Source organism: Scomber scombrus, chromosome 3 (genome assembly GCF_963691925.1).
Source record: "Scomber scombrus chromosome 3, fScoSco1.1, whole genome shotgun sequence".
NCBI classification, from domain to species: Eukaryota; Metazoa; Chordata; class Actinopteri; order Scombriformes; family Scombridae; genus Scomber; species Scomber scombrus.
In genome coordinates, this window is record NC_084972.1 from 24,339,020 (window position 1) to 24,347,063 (window position 8,044).

The following is an 8,044-nucleotide window of genomic DNA, read 5'->3' on the forward strand; positions in this document are numbered from 1 at the left end:
TCTCTTCTTATACATCTTTAAATTCTAAATTAGCTATAAAAACAGTTTTTCACTATAGTTTTATTCAGTGAATATGTAAATATACACAACTACACTGGTCTACAGTCATCCTATACTGGCATGCCAAAAGTAATCCAAAAATTCCTGTGTTTAAGCCTTTGCGTCACTGGATCTGCATAATGGAAAGCTGGAGTGGTAACCCAGACAATGGCTCACAACTTGTTACTCTAGGGTACTCTTGGTGCTGCTATTACACCCTCCATGTAACAGAAAGACATGTGGTCACAGCTGAATTATCCATTAAAGTACCCTGAAATGACAACAAAAAGAGGATGAGGATAGTGAAAGTTTTGATATCTTTTTGGGTAGCATTAGAGGTTATTCCAGACCACATTTTTACATTTTTATTTCATCTATTTGTTATTTGATTAATATTAAACACCTTGAAACCAAAAGCAACCTCAATTCAAAACCATAATCTGTCACAGCCAGTAAGCATAGATCCTGACTGTACTGATCACCATCCTCACCAATTTTAGAGTTAAATCTAACGAGGTTGTTCATCTGAAACACAGCTTCCTCTTCCTTAAATCTCCCCCTCCAATTGACCTCCTTACCACACATATCTTCCTGGCCTGCTGTGGTGCTACCCTGCACGGCTGACCCAAAGAAAACCCCAACCACCAAGCGTCCATCCAACCTCATGTTTATACTTCCATGATGAGTCCAACCTGCCCAATCATACTTCCACTGACTGGCCTTGAACTGAAACTATATACATCTTAACCATTCCAGCCATCCGAGGCAGCCAGTGGAGACCAAGGCTGCATTAATTGCATCGACCAGTCCTGGCAGTGCACCGAGTCCAATGCATTTAGCGTTTCTAATTGGGAAGGAATTGCTGTGTTTACATTGGCGCTAGTTGATAGAGCTGGACCCTTAGCCCTCCAGCCAACTGAGCTAAAGCTCTCTGAAGGAGAAAAACCCAAACTGCCTATTCTCTGAAATCTCTCTCTGGACAGAGCTGGAAGGAAATTATTTGGAACAGACCAAAGGGTAAGATTTATCAAGGCGATGGTGACGAGGTGAATCCTTTTTTCTGTCAGATTTGATTTAAAATCAATGGTGAGCATGGGCAAAATTTTGATCATTTCTACTCACTATGATAATGCTTTTTTTTCTTTTCAAATAGGTTATTTTCTTTATAAAGTGACCCATTTAAAAGTGGGCATAAAATTTAGTACTAGAGAAAAACTATAATCTTAAAATGATTATTTTCATAATTGATTACTTATTTTTCAATTAATTTATTCATGTTTTACTCTATAAAATGTAAAAAAAAAACTGAAATAAATACTTACAATTTCATGCAGCCCTAAAAGAATTCTTCAAATTAATTGTTTTGTCCAGCTAATAGTCCAAAACCATAAAATGATAGCAGCAAATCCTAACTTTTGAGAAGTTGAAATCAGCAAAAAGTGTTATGCATTTTTGCTTAATGAATGACTTAAACCATCAGTTAATACAATTGTTGTCAATACATTTTCTCTTAATCAACAAATTCATTAGCAGGTTCTTACCCACCACATTGCATATGCATCCCTTTTAATTTTCTCCACGGCAAGTCATAAAGGGAGAATATGATATAAAGGCTGTTGTGAATACCTGTCATAATTTCCTGAGAAGAGTGAAAGAAGTGACACCAAACTGTGTGCAAGAGGTCCCGCATTCAAGAATTTTACAGCAAATTCTGCAGTGACCACAACATTTCCTTGCAATAAAACGTCTGCTATATATGAAAGAATATTTTATTTGTGATGAGGAACACCACTGTACTCAGTCAACTCTGACACCATGTATCAGGCCATATGCAAGTTCATGTACATATAATGAGAAATCCAAAACCCTGGAAAAAGCACACCACATCCAACAAGAAGACTGCTACGGGTTTCCACACACGCACGCACACACACATGCACACACACACACACACACCCCAGTCAACCACAATTATTTTCTCATTCCTTTTTCTGTTTATGTTGAAACTCACATAGCTAAAAATTATGTCAGTAGGAAACATTGCCCAAACTATACTTACTTTTTCTATCATTTTGGTCTGAGCATTATTGTGTGATTACAAATACAGTAACAATACAACATTGATAATACATATTTTTGATAGCTTGGACAGTAAATTTCCCGATGTAGTCTGACATAGTCATAAACAGGGAATTTGAGCAGGAGATTTTCTATTGTCATTGTTTATAAGGTGATCAAGATAAAACCCCAAATGAAAAGGATTATGATTTATTGTTTTAGGTGATTCCAATTGCATTTTGGAAACAGTGCAGATGAGTCAGCAGCACAGAAATCAGGTTTTGTCTGTATCTTGCAGCTTCCAGGGTATGACTGACGAAGAAAAACATGGCTCGTGTTGCCATGATTCCTCCAGCAGATGATTGCGGACCATTTTTCCTCGTTGCACCAGCTTGCTATGTGACAGTTTTAATCCGTCGGCTGTGCTGAAGTGTACAGCTCAACATTTTATTTACCACAAACTTCATAAAGTACTGGGACCTTTTGTGATCCCCGCCAAGCCAAAATGATGAAAGCAGCCAGGACACAGACCAAGGCACCAGCACACACAGCCCACCTGGACACATTTTTACCATCAGCCAGTTTGTGATTATCTTTTCCACTGTGGCAAACCAGTCTGAACACCCGCAGACGCAAACCCACTCACAGATAAATGGATGCATACACGCACACATAGCTCAGATACGTATGTATACATCCACAGTCTGTATCAACACACAACCATATGACACACACACACACACACATACGTGATCCATGGGTCCTTCCTTGATGGCTGTGCCCGGGGAAGGGAAGTCTCCATACATCAGTGGAGGGTATATAAATGGAGCAATTGCTTGTGTGCTGGCAGCACAGACTCAGTCACATCTCATTAGCTTGACGGGATACCCGAAAGGTTCTGACAGCATTCTGGCTGTGATTGGTGTGGCCCGGGGTGATGGGGACATACCTGTGGCTGCCTTGTGTACTCTGTGGGCACGTGGTGAAGACTAAGCACACGTAGCAGCCGAGGCCTGGCAGTGACAGTAGCTAAGGTTCTGGGTGTCCACGCCAGCTGCCGCCTCACCATACACGTCTTCAACAATAATAAAACTCACTCTCACTTTTTTGTTGTTTTTTTTTCACCCTCACTTTCACCGTCTCATGCCCTCTCTCACTTTCTCCTGCCCACACACACTCACATTACACAGACATGTGGGGAAACAGTGGGTGACTCAGTGAACCGCTGTGGCATGATGAGCTCAGTGCTAACTTTGAATGCTAACCAAAAATCTATTTCAAGTGGAATTGTTATTGTGAGTTTAATATCCTGATTTTATGATCTACATTTATAGCGCTCTTGGTCTTTCAAATAATGCTAATGCTAATAAATTGAAACCACTCTCATATTAACAGTAAATATGAAGTTGTAAGTTAGCTCAGCACAAAGACAACAAGTGACAAAATACACAGTTTTCTGATCTGACACTCCACTCAGCAGGACGTATAATACTGCTGTTTCAAAAATAAACATTTTTAGTAGGTTTGGTTTGGCACAAAAACAACTTGTTTGGGGTCATTGAAAGATTTGGGTTAAAGTAACTGTTGATCAAGGTTATAATATAAGTCATACATTGTGATTTGATTTAAAAATACTGCTTTGTTAAAATTAGGTGACCCTCATCATCATGGTTACAGTAATAATTTGGTTACCATTAGGGAATGATTAAGATCATGGTTTAAAGAAACTAAGAATGACTGTGTGCAACAAGTGTGATCTCCTGTGTAAGTGTGATGTTTAGTTGACCCACCCATCCATCCTGACCACCTCCCATTTCAGTTCCGTTTTTTTTCTCTGGATTAAACTAATCCTACCAATTTATATGGAAAAAGATAGAAGAAATATAATCAGGTTTCCCCCTGAGTCTAGACTTTATGCTATGCTAAGCTAACCAGCTTCTGGCTCCAGCTTCATACTGAACAGACATGGGAGTGGTATTGATCTTCTAATTGAATACATTCCACAAAATGTCCAACTATTCCTTTGTTTATCTGTTTGTTTATTTGGATCTCCCTACCAGTGCAACAACTTCTCTTCCTAGGGTCCTTTGATATTATAAGACTTGATGTCCTGAGCTAATTGTTGCTCTGTCACAGCCCAGATGTTCTATGCTCCAAATTTTTTTGGATATGTCATATTTGGCATGTTCATGTGTCTAGTTTAGGAAAACACACATTTCTTCAATGATGTGCTGAAAATGAGCCTTAGGACTGCAGCACATTTATTCAGTCCCCTCAGATGTCTCTCTAAGGGGTCTTTGGAAGAACACATGTTTTTGATAAGGGCCTTTGCGTCTGGCCTTGCATAAATGTTTAGCAGCGTTCCTTCTGGGAACTGGGGCCTGTCTTTACAGTGGAGGCTAATCAGCTGTAAATTCTGTTTTAAAAAGGAAAAGGAAGGCATGGAAGGAGTTAATCTCCAAGGCCCAGCGCACTCGTTGTCTCACCCCTTTACTTTCTCTCTCACACATACGTGCACATACAGTAGAGTGTGCACCCCTCCCTCCAGAAGGCAAAAGCAGAGGATGATGATAAAAAAAAGAGAGAAGAAAAGCTTGAGGCTTTGACAAATGATCTAATAAACGGGTAGGGAGATTACAGGCTAGGTGCCCGCTGGGATAGGAAGTGGGGCAGTAAATATTTTTTAAAAGCTGACAATAAATTTGCAGTGTTGAGTTGAGAGAAGTATTCAAAGGCCAAAGCCAAGGAGATTGGGCTCCTGTGCTGGGTGGGTACATGTCTATGAGCGGTACTGGTTAATAGCCTGTGCTTGAAGTGATTTTAGTGCCAAAGTATTGTTTGACAGAACAGTGCAAAATGTCTGCAAGAATCAATCTTACCTTGTTTGACAGCTTAACTTCAAATGAAAATCAATGTTTGAGTAGTCATGTTATCAGAATGCTGACAGACACAATGCAGTCAGATCAAGATCGTAAAAAAATGCAACATATCGATAAAATCAAGACCATATGCTGCTCTTCCTGTATTGCCTTTGTAGAAAAATAATACTGATAACTGCTTTCTCAGCCTTGAACTTGCCAGCTTTTCTTATGTAATACTTTTCAAGTCCAGGAATTAAAATATACTGATTCTATTCATACAGTGAATCGTGATGCTTTGGAAAAAGAGAAAAAGGTTTAATTGTGTAAGATGGAAAGATTGATAATGTTTGCTATGATAAAGCTATTGTTACAGTATGTTTCTTTTTTTAGGCTAGTTAACAAGTGATGATAGACAAACTATTATCACAAGTTCTGCCTCCGTAGTTGGCAGGGAGTCTCTCAGAGCCTCATAAAGTTCACCAACACCAGTCTCACTTTCCCACACCTTTCAACCGTGCTTGTTACTCAGCAGCCCAATTAAAGCTGATTTAAGGGTTCACCTGTGTGCCTATTGGCAAATGCTCCCCTCAGGGCAGTGCTTCCCTGTGATTGATGGGTTGATGAGATAATGACAGACACCCACAGGTCTTACCTGCGGTCGCCTGTTTCAGCACTCCAACACTGATTAGCTTATTATCTGGATAAAGCAGATCTTCTAGAAACTTGCAAAAGAAAAGGTCGCCCTGACAGTAAGATCGCATTGAACAAAGACACAGTTGTAATGAAAATATTATATGTCGTTGCCATTTTAAGTTGCACTGAAAAACTTCTGTGCTTACAGTACAGTGTGTTATACTGGCAATGTTACCTTTTGACTCACATTGTTATAATTGTCACTGGTATTATCCTTGACATATCTAATTTCCCTCTATTAGCATATTAAATGTCAAGTTGTCCTTATGTTTACAGTGGATCATTTACATTAGTTGTATTCAAATTCAAAACTGAAAACTGGGTTAAAAGGTTTCCTGGTATTTGGAGACATTGCATAACTTGGGATGGGGTTAAGTAATACATCTGGGTAATAACTGAGTGTTGAACCCAGTGCCACCTATTTGTCTTGTTGATAACAACTGTAGGAAATTGAAGTTTTCAGACCTCCCAGTCATTAGACATAACAATAAAAACCATTGATTTAATTCTGCTCTACTCCCTCTGCTGTCACTGTGTTCACTTGGCAAAAGATTATCATTAGTGGTCATACTGTAAAAATAAAAAATAGCTCTGTTTTGTGCTGGCAATGAATGTGAAACATTTTTCTATAGCCAGAAAATATTATAGAAATATTATCTTTTTGACAACATGAAGTGTCATATTTGTGATGTGATCATTAATAACATAATATGTGCTCTCTCTCTCTCTCTCTCTCTCTCTCTCTCTCTCTCTCTTTCTCTCTCTCTCTCTCTCTCTCTCTCTCTCTCTCTCTCTCTCTCTCTCTCTCTCCCTCTCTCTCTCTTACACACGTATACACACACAGGCTCACACTTAACCACAACAGAAGGTCCTGCAGATATGGGAGAAGTGTCAGGATATTGATACTTTCTTTAACACCTTCCTCCTTACCACTGGAACAGACCCTCTTGAGTTTCTGTTTGGTAAGCAGAGTGAACATCCTCGAGTCGCTCCTGTTCTGGTTTCCCGTCCTGTGGATAATGTTTCACTGATCCCCTGACAGACTGTTGTTACTCCAAAGGTGTGGTGGCCAGAGGTTCAAGACCTCTAAAGCCAATTAAACACAGCACAAATAACAAGTTTGTCCGCTGCATACAAGCAGTGAATGTTGTTAACATTTACATTTACTGTCGCTACAAAGTTGCTCTGTGTTTATTAGAAGTATTTTATGCCAATAATTACAGTGTGGTGCTGTGCAGAAATAACATGTTAATCATTTTCTACTAGAAAAAAACCAAGACATAATTCATCAAAATGACTTCTTTGAAATTAAAACTTGCTATAATGATTAGTTTGGTCCTGAATAGTTATGTGGTAATGACAGCCTATGTGGTGCCTCTGCATTCACACTTAATTTTTTTTTATGTTCCATCCCCAATACAAGTCTTGTATTGGGGATATAATACAAGTCTTGTATTGGGGATGCAAATGTGAAGGCATTTTTGGATCACTATATGTAAAGACATATTATGTAAATGTATGTAAATTGTTATTTGAAATATTGATTATTTACTCTTTCAAATATGTTTTGCCCAAAATTGACATTTTCGAGTAACAGTCATCTGGATTTGAAATTCTAATAATATTAGGCTACTGTTTTAAAATATTCAGCCTACCCTTTGTCCCAATTCAAGAAAGAGGATAACAGGTGTTGAATTTGTACCATATCATGGCAGAGAAGAATTCACCAGCATCTTATCCCATCACTTTCTGTGTCCATGCTTGTTCTAATGCGCTTTTAAAGTAGCAGTCTTACCAGGTTGTCAAGACAGCTTTGGCTAATAAACGCCACTCTTAATTATTCTTCACTCCCTCACACACTTTTAGGTTTAAGTTTGCCAAACTGTGCCAGAGACCAAGGTTCAAACTCCTCTGACATTTATGCAGCTGCCCTTGAAGCAGAAGCAGCAGCTACCAAACACACATCACTTCCAATCATCATCACAACCTCAGAGCCCTCAGAGAACGAGCAGCCTGACTCCAGGTCTCCAGTTTCACCTCCGCAACTCTTCAAAACCCCACCACTCTCTGCAGTACTCCCCCGTATTCCCATTCACTCTGACCCATAGTGTCTTCTTCTCCTGCAGGAATGCATGTCTTCTCACCCTAACAATAGTTGAAAATCAGAGGGCAGGGAAAAATCCCTGTAGAATGATATCATGTTGTTTTTAAGCCATTATCTTTTTTTGATGGGCAATTGACTTTGGGAATGGGGGTTTGCGAGGAGGGAGGGGGTGGCGGAGTTCGTCTGTGCTTGCCAGTAAGAGCTCCAAGGCCTCCTGCTCTGTTCTGCTGTGATGCCTGCGTGCTGAGTTTGGCTTGGCTTGAGTGTCTGCACTTGATGGTTTATTCAT